Below are 9,919 nucleotides of genomic sequence, written 5' to 3' on the forward strand. Positions count from 1 at the left end.
AAAAGAAAACAACGGATACTACACGAACTTTTAACGAATGCGTTATTTTTAAAATTCTCGAAATTATTTCGAAATTAAAACACACGTAAGTATGTATATAAAGCGAAGCATACACATATATGTGTGCACACATGTATATGTATGTGTGGTTTTGTATATGTATGGCTAGGGGTATTGGGTTTGTTGCGGAGCTTTTCCTTTCCTACATAATATATATGTACACACACGCCGCTTCTAATACATATGTTCCTTATAGCGCTCTCTTTCTAACGTATACGGTTATTTTTAAAACATATTCGAAATATTTCGCCCATGTGTATGCGCATATGTATCTAAATAGATATCGCTGCCACAAGTCTGTGCTCTCTTTGTGTACGCATATTTCAAGCACAGGTATTCAGGTATTTGAATTGATCTATAGTAATTCGAAATACTATTACAACATTTCGAATTCGATCAAGTTTATAGCAACGCAAGCATGCTTTCTTTTTCTATAAAAGGGATTAATTGCAATTAACACTATTTAAATATCCGAAAGGCATTTTTCTTTTTGTTTTTAAATATTAAAAGCATTTTCATTAAAATTCATAAATTCCCATATGTGAATCCCACGTTCCCATACTATAGGTTCGTTTTTTTTCCGTCATAATTTAAATTTTTAGGATAATTAAAATTGAAAAACTAATATATTGAGAAATTAATGGACAGTTCCCAGAGAAAAAGCTAGCTATGGAATTGGCAACCATCCTTCAATTGATATTGACATGGTTATGCACACTGACAGTCTCATAGAGGGTATTTCTAGGAAATGTGGGTATTACACAAGACGCTGATTATGCGTGAACTGAATTCGAGATGCGAAATCGAAATCGGACAGGGTTCCTGCTGGTTTCATGGGTTAGTTGAAGTGAATGCGGAATATATATATAAATATATCTATCTATATATATATAGAGAGAGAGAGAGAGATAGAGAGAGTTACGTGGGTTTTCAAAAATATGAGTAAATTATAATCCAGTTAAAGGCGTTTCGTATCGGTTGTCAATAAATCCAGAGTCGATAAAGCGTATTCCGTGTCACTTTTCAATTGGCCCTTTGGGCCATTATGCGCATAGTTTATAGTTTTCAGCTTAGGTCCTTTGAACAGGATAAGCCACAAAATTCAACACTAAATTAAATTTACACACACACACAAGCACGCACACGTTTTATATAGGTAATTGTTTCAAAAATTTGATGCCTTTTCGTTTTATTTTTTTTTTTTTGGTTCTTTCGGCTAAAAGGTCAAATTGTTGCTGTCTCTTTTACACTGCCAGCTGAATTGCTGAATTGTTGAATTGCTGAATATTTTTGATCTGTGTCTGCTGCCGCTTGAGAATATCCAAAAAATTAGATCGCACATCAAAGGTGTTGCACTTACGCGCTCGAAAGCCGTTCTGAACCGTGCAACCGGTAAACTTGCCTTTTATACGTGGCAATTTGATACCCCATAATCTGTGCCGCACAATCGTGAAAAAAGCTCTCCAATTGTATCTGTATATGTGCCTAGCTGTGTGTGTGCGTCTGTGTGTGTGCGTGAGGTGTCAGCTATTTGCTGTTTTCGCTACGTCTCGGCATTTTCTTGCTCCCTTTTTCGGTCTATCAGCGTTTTGGGGCTGTCCCGTTACTATTGTTGTTGTTGTTGTTTCTATTACGGCGAGACCGCAGCAAGTGGGCACTGCTTCTGTGTGCGTGTGTGTGCGTCTCTGCCTTTGTGTGCGTGTGAGTGAGCAAGCTATGATGCAATCGAAACAGCAGCAGGATCCATGCGAGAGTGAGCGAAAGCTTTGCAACGATTGCGTGAGCACACGCGCTCTCTCACACACATACTAATTGAGCAAGCGTTTGTGTATGTGTGTGAGTTGTCGAATTCATTTCAATGACAAATTTTGCATTTGTAAAAGTCCTTGTGAATTGTTTTTGTTTGCATGACGCTCTCGCATACGCTCCGCTCTCTCGCTCTCGCTCTCTCTCTCACTCTCTGGTTGGTTAGCTTTCTCCTGCCCCTTTTAAAGCTTTTACTTATTTCACACACACGATTTTCTCTACACATTTGATTTGTTGTTGTTTTTTCTTTGCTTCTTCTTGCTCAGTGATCATTTTTCGCTATTTGTTTTATTCTATTCTTTTCTGGTCACCTCAATGCCAATTCGATCTGCCACCGGTTCGGGGGCGTTACGAGCTGGCCATAGCTAGAGGGAGTTTTGAAAGAGTTACAGGCGAACATTTCATACGATCAGCTGTCTCCATGATTAATGATCATAAGTATGATAAATCGTATACAGCTGCTAACTATGCTACTTTATGACATATATACAGTTAACAAAAGAACTTTGAATGCCAGAACTAGTTCTAGTTCTTATACGATATGATCGATGGTGAGATCGTCTACAAGGTATTTGTCATTTGGCGTCAGTTAGATGGTGGCATTTTTACAAATCGCGAAAATAAAAATCGAAAATTCTTGTGAACTTCAAAACCGCACACATACACATACAGAAACGCAAATGGCCGCAGACGCCAGCGCCAGAGATAGAGATAGAGATCAGCAATAGATATAGCTACAGATACAGATACAGATACTTATAGATACATAGATACTGAGAAGTGCCAAATCAAATAAATGTTGTCGGCGTCCTTCAGAGCAATGCAATGCATTTTTTTCAATGCTAAACCGAATACTTTAGTACACAGCGTGTGCTGCTAAACATAGGTTGGATCCGCCCCGCTCGGCATCGTTCATAAGAATGCGAGTCCTTTCAACACAGCGCACATTGTGCGAGATTCCTGAGTCGCCCACAAAAACAAAAATAAAAATATAATAATAAATAAGATGAAAAAATAAACTCAAATTACCTTTCATAAATGATTTGTATATTAAAATTAAACAAAGAAAGAAAAAAAATGCAAAATAGAGAATCGCGCAGAATTGCCTGCAAAATCAAATGGCAAGACAAACAATTTTTAAGAATTTTCAAATTTTCTATCTTATTTATAGTTATAAATTTTGATACGCTTTCGCCACAGCGTGCCCAAATGTCTTTCATATGCGTGTTGAGGGGGTGATTTCAACTGCCGTTACCCCCCCGCCCCACGCCCCCCGCCCGCTCTAGGACGCCTCTGTGTGGTGGACGCCAACGCTTCTTGAATGGAATCTAAATGAAACTTTATAAACCGAAAGCATTCGAATTGAACGAAAATTCACAGCAACATATTCTATGGGCCCAGCAGCACATGAGCAATCCACACAGATTGTGCTCTGGGTTCTCTTTTCGCACATAACATAAAATGATCATAATTTCTTGAACTTTTTTCTATTTTCCTTAACATTATTTTTTGTTATTTTCTCAGCATGAATTTTGTTTGCGTTGTGTATTTTGTGGTTCTGCTTGTTGAAACACAATCTGCGACATTGTCAGAAATAATTTTACGCAATTTACCCAAAAACAAATCAAACAACAGGCAACGAAAACAGCAACAACCGAAGAAGGCAACAAAATAACAACAACAATTTGTATATTGCCAACATCAACACAATTTGAAAAATAATTTTGCAAAAGATTTGAAATCAGAACGATAATCTTTGCGTCCGAGAGAATATTTTATGTGTTTTGACACACAAGTTTTCATATGGTATAGATTTAAGAGCCGCATACTTATAATATGTATGGGAAGAGTATACAGTGGTTCGTCGGGAATGTTAACCACTTGTAAATCGAATTTTCTAGAAATTAGCTGGGGAACTTTTAAATCCAAAAACAATGAAATAATATAATATCCGAAAATATTTATGCCCAACATAAAATGTCAAATGTCTCGACATCTTTTTTTGTCCATTATATTATTATTATATATACTTTTTTTTTTTTGATTATTATTATTATTTTTTATTTATTTTTGTTTGCATCCGAATTAACGAACAATTATGGCCTTCATCTAAGACGTCAGCACATCCATGCATTGGCCTGGAGCTCGAACCCCATTAACTTCTCCCTAAAAACTTAAAATTATATTATTATTGTTTTAGCATATATATAGTTTTAACTGTCAGCCTTACATTCATTTCGAATCACAACTCGTATAAAATGAAATAAGTTTCTGCAGTCTGCGTAATGAATCAATGCTGAATCAACTAACTCTAGGAATATGCCACTTTATGATCTTCAAATCGTATGAGTATAGTACAAGCATTTAGTTGACATAAATTATGAGCGCCTTTGTTAGCTGTTCTAGATAATTCACAGCGATGCCCAAAATTCGAATAGATGATTACTGCTTAGAGTAAAGCAGATCCCACGAACAAATGGTTGTCCCCAATTGTTCCTGTTGTTATTGTTGTTGTTTTTCCTATTGTGCAAATGAAAGAACATTTTCGGTTTTGACTCATTGACGCAAAGCAATTTTTGCATTTTAGTGTCAAGATGTTTGGCATGCGCAACCCGAAATGGGGCCGTCAACGGTGCGGGGCGTGGCGGCACGGGGTGGCACTGAGCGGTGCGGGTTGTTGCAGGCGTTCGCGAGGCAGCAACAATTATTGCAAGCAATGGGCTATTTCAGAGGCAACGTCGACTGACGTCCATCAAATGCCCGCAATCGCAATGCATGCCAAGTGGAAAAGCAAGAAAATAGGAAAATCTACAATATACATTATTATAATCGGACTTTACGGAGCTAGTTAGATATTGATCATGGCTGCAAGCCCCAAAAGTATTGGGTTTATAGTACCCTCAATGCGTGGGCAAAGGGTTTGGAAAGAAAACTTTATCATATTTACAAATATTAAAATCACGCTTTTTGAATCAAGCCCATTAATATTTAGCAATATTTCAAGAAATGATAATTCAAGGAGGTTAGGGGTTCGAATCCCCCAAAGTCTGTTGTGGCCATTATAATTCAAAGAGTTAGGTTAAAGGTTAACTCTTAAACTGATTCCATTCATGTTTAAAATATGAAAAGAACATTTCATTTTTTAAGCCTTCAAATAGTTCCATAAGTAATGCCGGCTTTGGTTGCCTTCTGGCATCTTTAGAAATTTCTTCAGCAATTGGTGCAGAAAATATTTTTGTAAAACGGCAACCGTGACCAAAATACATGCATATTCTATAGATAACTCTCTCGCAATCTCTCTAGTCTCTAAATGCATTGGAACTTATCCAAATTGTCGATATATAAATATCCATCGTCAGGCACGATCTTTGTCGTTCCCGTCGGTCAACGTCGCCCAATCGGCCGCAACTGCATTTCTCGTGCGCCTCACCCATGTGCAGTGCCTCCTACCCCTTTCCCGCCCTCTACCATCCTACCTGAACATGCCCCCACTTGCAGCTTTGGCTGTGGCAGATTTCTCTACCAGGTAGCCGATCCGTTCGCGTCTCTCTCGTAAATAATGCCAAGCATGACAAATGAATGAATACTTCCTGAATTACGGCATAGCATTATGTAAGATAAGATCTGGCATAGATATGACAGTTGTCTATTAAAGCTGATTACTTGGCATTTAGGCGCATTCGCCCCATTTAAAACTGAAGTCTCGGCTATCAATCACTTATGAGTCCATCAGCTGTTTGGGTTGTGCAAAGATTTGGCATTGAACCCGTTTCCGATGATTTATAACAACACAAAATTTGTCTCAATATTATCAAAATTATATTATCCAACATCAGGTTGCCAAGTTGCCTTTAATTGGGCAAAAACGAGCTCAATTTTTTATAACTTTCTGAAAACACAGTCGATTTTTATAAAAAGTAATATTTTTAGACTAGTTTCTTCAGATTAATCATGATATTTAACAGCTTTTTTTGCACTTATTAAGATATATTAAGATTAAGAATATTCAAAATTTCACTCTGTCCATTTGATAAAACGTGACCTCTATATACTTTATACCCTGGCTCTAACTTTATAGTCAAAATTGTTGTTCGATTCTTGGCAAAATAAGGAAAAACTCATAAGTTAGTTAGTTTCAATGTGGTTAACTTAGTAAACAAATATAATGCCTAGAATAAGAAGGTAGTCTAATTTTAATTTAAGATAACCTGAAAACTACCAGCATTGGTTAATAGATAAATAATTAAATAAATTGAAAAATTGTATCTTCGAAATTTAATCTAATGCTATTACTAAAAATTAAATCTCATAGCTTCGTCACAGCTTTGGTTTAGGCTCTAGGCTCGATCCGAATTGAAAATGTCTGCTTAGTTTCTTTTTAATTAGGGTTAAACAAGTTTCCAAATGTAAGATCTCAATAATTTATATTTTTTCAATTCGGCTTAATAAAAAAGGAACAAAATTTAGGATTTTGTTAAAAATAAAACGAAACAAAAAAAATTCATAGGCACAGAATAAATGATGTAAGCAATTTATTAATAATTTTTAAGAATTTTGTTGGGCCTCGTCAAATTTTTCAAAGTAGTAATATTATTTTATTTTCTTTTCATAATAAATTGTAAAAAAAATAAATAAATAAATAATATGTTTACAGCAACCCTTAAAAAGACCTAGAAAATCTCTTAAAAACGCGTAATAGATTGCAATTAAAATGCAATTAATGGCAAAACAAATCGAAATAGAGCTTGGGTGATTAATTTTAAATAAAATTATAAAACATATACAAGTTAAGTTCCTGTATTTATAATATATGATACTTATGCGTGTGGTAATATGTTGATTAATTGCCTGGGCTCAATTGAAAATCAGACACGCGTTATCTGAATAAATATATGTATATTTCCATAAGGCTATATATCGTTTCTTAATTAGCCAATAAAATCGAATCATTTCGACTTAGTCATTGATGTGTGGAGCATTAAAATTATTTTGGTAAGCATTTGTCACCCAATTAAATTGACTGCACACATACCGCAAATGTGCATAGAACTCAAGTGCATCCGAATGCAATAATCAATGTATGTGCATTTGTAGGTGCCTTCTGCAGACGGCCAGACTTTTATTAATGATGAGTGAAAATGCTAAATGAAAATGTTTTTTGTAAAACGCAAAACAGAGGCTGCTGCTGCGCTAAGCCCCCCATGATTTTAAGCGCTACGCAGCCCCCCAAGGGCGACGCCACTGCGCGCAATTGATTAATCATATGCGAAATGCTATAGACAGTCACTGAAATGAGTCAGTATAGCAAATACATTAGCGTGTACATATGTGCTACATATGAATGTAGAAATAAGATTTTTCTTAAATTTATTAACGACAAGCTAAAAGTATTTTTAAAACATATTTCATACTCCACGCACAGGTAAAAGCCAAAGCCGGATTGTATATATCTGTATATATATATATGGGTCAGTTCTTGGGCTGCTGAAGCCGTTGTCGACCATTGGAGCTGTAGCTGAGGCCATGTGCTAAGCTTCCCCAAAACGAACGAACATAAACAACAACAGTTGCGGCCAGCTCACATCGAGGTGTGCATATATACACTATAGCTATATACATGCTAAATACATATGTGTATGTGTGTATCTACTAAATCTAAAAAACATTCATATGCGTTTAATATAGCCGCTGCTTTGGTCTAAATTTAAAACAAAAGCTATTTAGTTGCGAAGAAGCGAAGAACTTCACAGAAATGAAATTTGTTCTGTGCAGCCGTATCTCGTGGTGCTGCTTGTGGCTATTTCAAAATATCTATACGAATATCTAAAATTTACTAGACACACACACACACACAGAGTGAGGGAGACAGACACACAGCCGGGGCCAAAAATCGTGGCTGTGTCCTGAGCAGCGCAAAAGCATACGCCGTGTGGTCCGTCCAAATGTATCTCACAGATACAGATGCGCATCCGCAGAGCTGTATCTGTCGAAAGTAAAGCAAAAAGAAAATAAAACTCTTGCCAGTCAGGCACTGCACAATCACATCCACATTCACACAGTCCACACAGTCACGTCCCGTTTCTGTAGTGCAGTGTTGGATTTTTCATCTCGAAAATGTTTCAATTTGTCTATTTTTAGTCGCAAGTTTCTTTTTGTTTATTAGTTTTGTGCCTTTTGCCTGTATCTCTGTGTGTGTGTGTGTAGTATATAGCCAATACATGCATATATATATATATATATATATATATATATATATATGCATATATTTGTATAGCAGTGGGTCGCACTCGATTCGACTGACGTTTCGGCAATGCTCTACCCTCCACTCCCCGCCGCCCGTCTCGTCATCTCTTCTTTGCTCTGCTCTGATTTAACGTCACAATTGTGGAATGCTTTGGCTCTGGGGCTTCTGCTGGATACGCACGCATTGTTTAGCTTGTCTTTCATTTGTTTTTCCCACAATTGTTATTATTGTAAAGCTCAAGGTATAACTAGATACATGCTCTGTTTAGTACATGGCATATATATCACAAGCATTCGATCAGCTTCAGAGAGCTAAGGTCAAAACATTTTGAGGCAAAGGTGTCATAACTTATCCTATATATGTACATATACATATATATTTATATATATATATATATATATATGTGCATATATATACTCAGATACATAAAGACATATATACATGACTGCCTTTACGTAAGCCCGGCATCTTTAGATGCTGCTCTAAATCAGCAAAAATGGATTTTGCACAAATACAATATACCCTTATACCCATTTTTAAAGCTTTCCTAAGAAAAATCCTGAAGAATGATATACGATAGATTTGGGTCTATCTATCTAGTCTATTAATTAAGTAAGAAATGTTTTTACAACGTGTCTTTATGGAAAGACTTTCGTTTAAGTAAAAAGTCCTAGCGAGCCAGAATCTGTTGTTAGATTTTCCAAAGCTTAGCTGAAAATATTCGAATTAAATAATCTTTGCAGAAAACATTATTATAATTATATATAATTTATATATATATAATATTATATCATATATCGACCATTATTTCTTTGGTTTAACGTTCTTCCAAACCGATTAAGCCCAAGGTGTTAAGCTCTTGAGTATCTTGAAGAGAAGTGAATATTGATTTATCCCCTGCTGAATGCATCCATTCCATTCACTGGTGTAGTCCTTTTTATGAATTGCCATGATTCAACCAATAAACACATAGAGCCATAAAATGTCTACTAAAACGCTGATTTCCCATCGCCATAGACATGGCCATTGAAATTACCCATAGCCATAAAGAGTATCTGTTAGACGCGTATTTGCGCACACATCGTAAACAATTATAAAGAATATGTTTTGGTAATTTAACGCCCGAAACGTGGTTAACTCCATGAAAATCGAACATAAACAAGGCCATAATCCAGCCAGGCACTACACATGTTTTTGATACGCCGATTTGTGGAGTTACAGTTGCAGTTAGATACGAGTATCTGGCTATAGACCTGGTGCCCTTATCGGCGGGTGGAGACACTCAGAAAAATAACTGAGAATGAAACTACTATCAAATTTTGAATGAGTTGAGGATAAACTTCATATTTCAAGAAATTTTCTTAATTCCTTCATTTGCTTCTAGAATTCTAAAAATTTCTAGAAAGACAATTTTTCCTAGCCCTAAAGTTAATTAAAATGTAAATCTCTCTATAAAGAAATTTTTTCTAAATCCTGAACTTAATCTAAATAATAATGAGCCTTATTTTAAAGTATTTTTAAACATTTTTTTCCGCTCAATCCCAGCATTTTAATTTGGAAAATTTGTAACTCAAAATAAGTAAATTTCAATACATACTTACATGTATTACTGCGCTTTTCTCTGAGTGTACCGCGCTTTAGCAAGCCGCATAAATCAATATTAGCTTATCATGACCAACTGTGAGAATTTTTGCAGGCCGGCCAAAGATATTGCGAATGTGTCAGGTTCTGCAGATATTACGGACATTGGAGACATTGACATTCACTTTGTTTTCACTTTTACGTGCGCGCTAACCTCCTCCTTCGACC

This window comes from Drosophila novamexicana, unplaced genomic scaffold (assembly GCF_003285875.2).
Source record: "Drosophila novamexicana strain 15010-1031.04,08,12 unplaced genomic scaffold, DnovRS2.1 tig00000193-arrow-pilon, whole genome shotgun sequence".
Taxonomy (NCBI): domain Eukaryota; kingdom Metazoa; phylum Arthropoda; class Insecta; order Diptera; family Drosophilidae; genus Drosophila; species Drosophila novamexicana.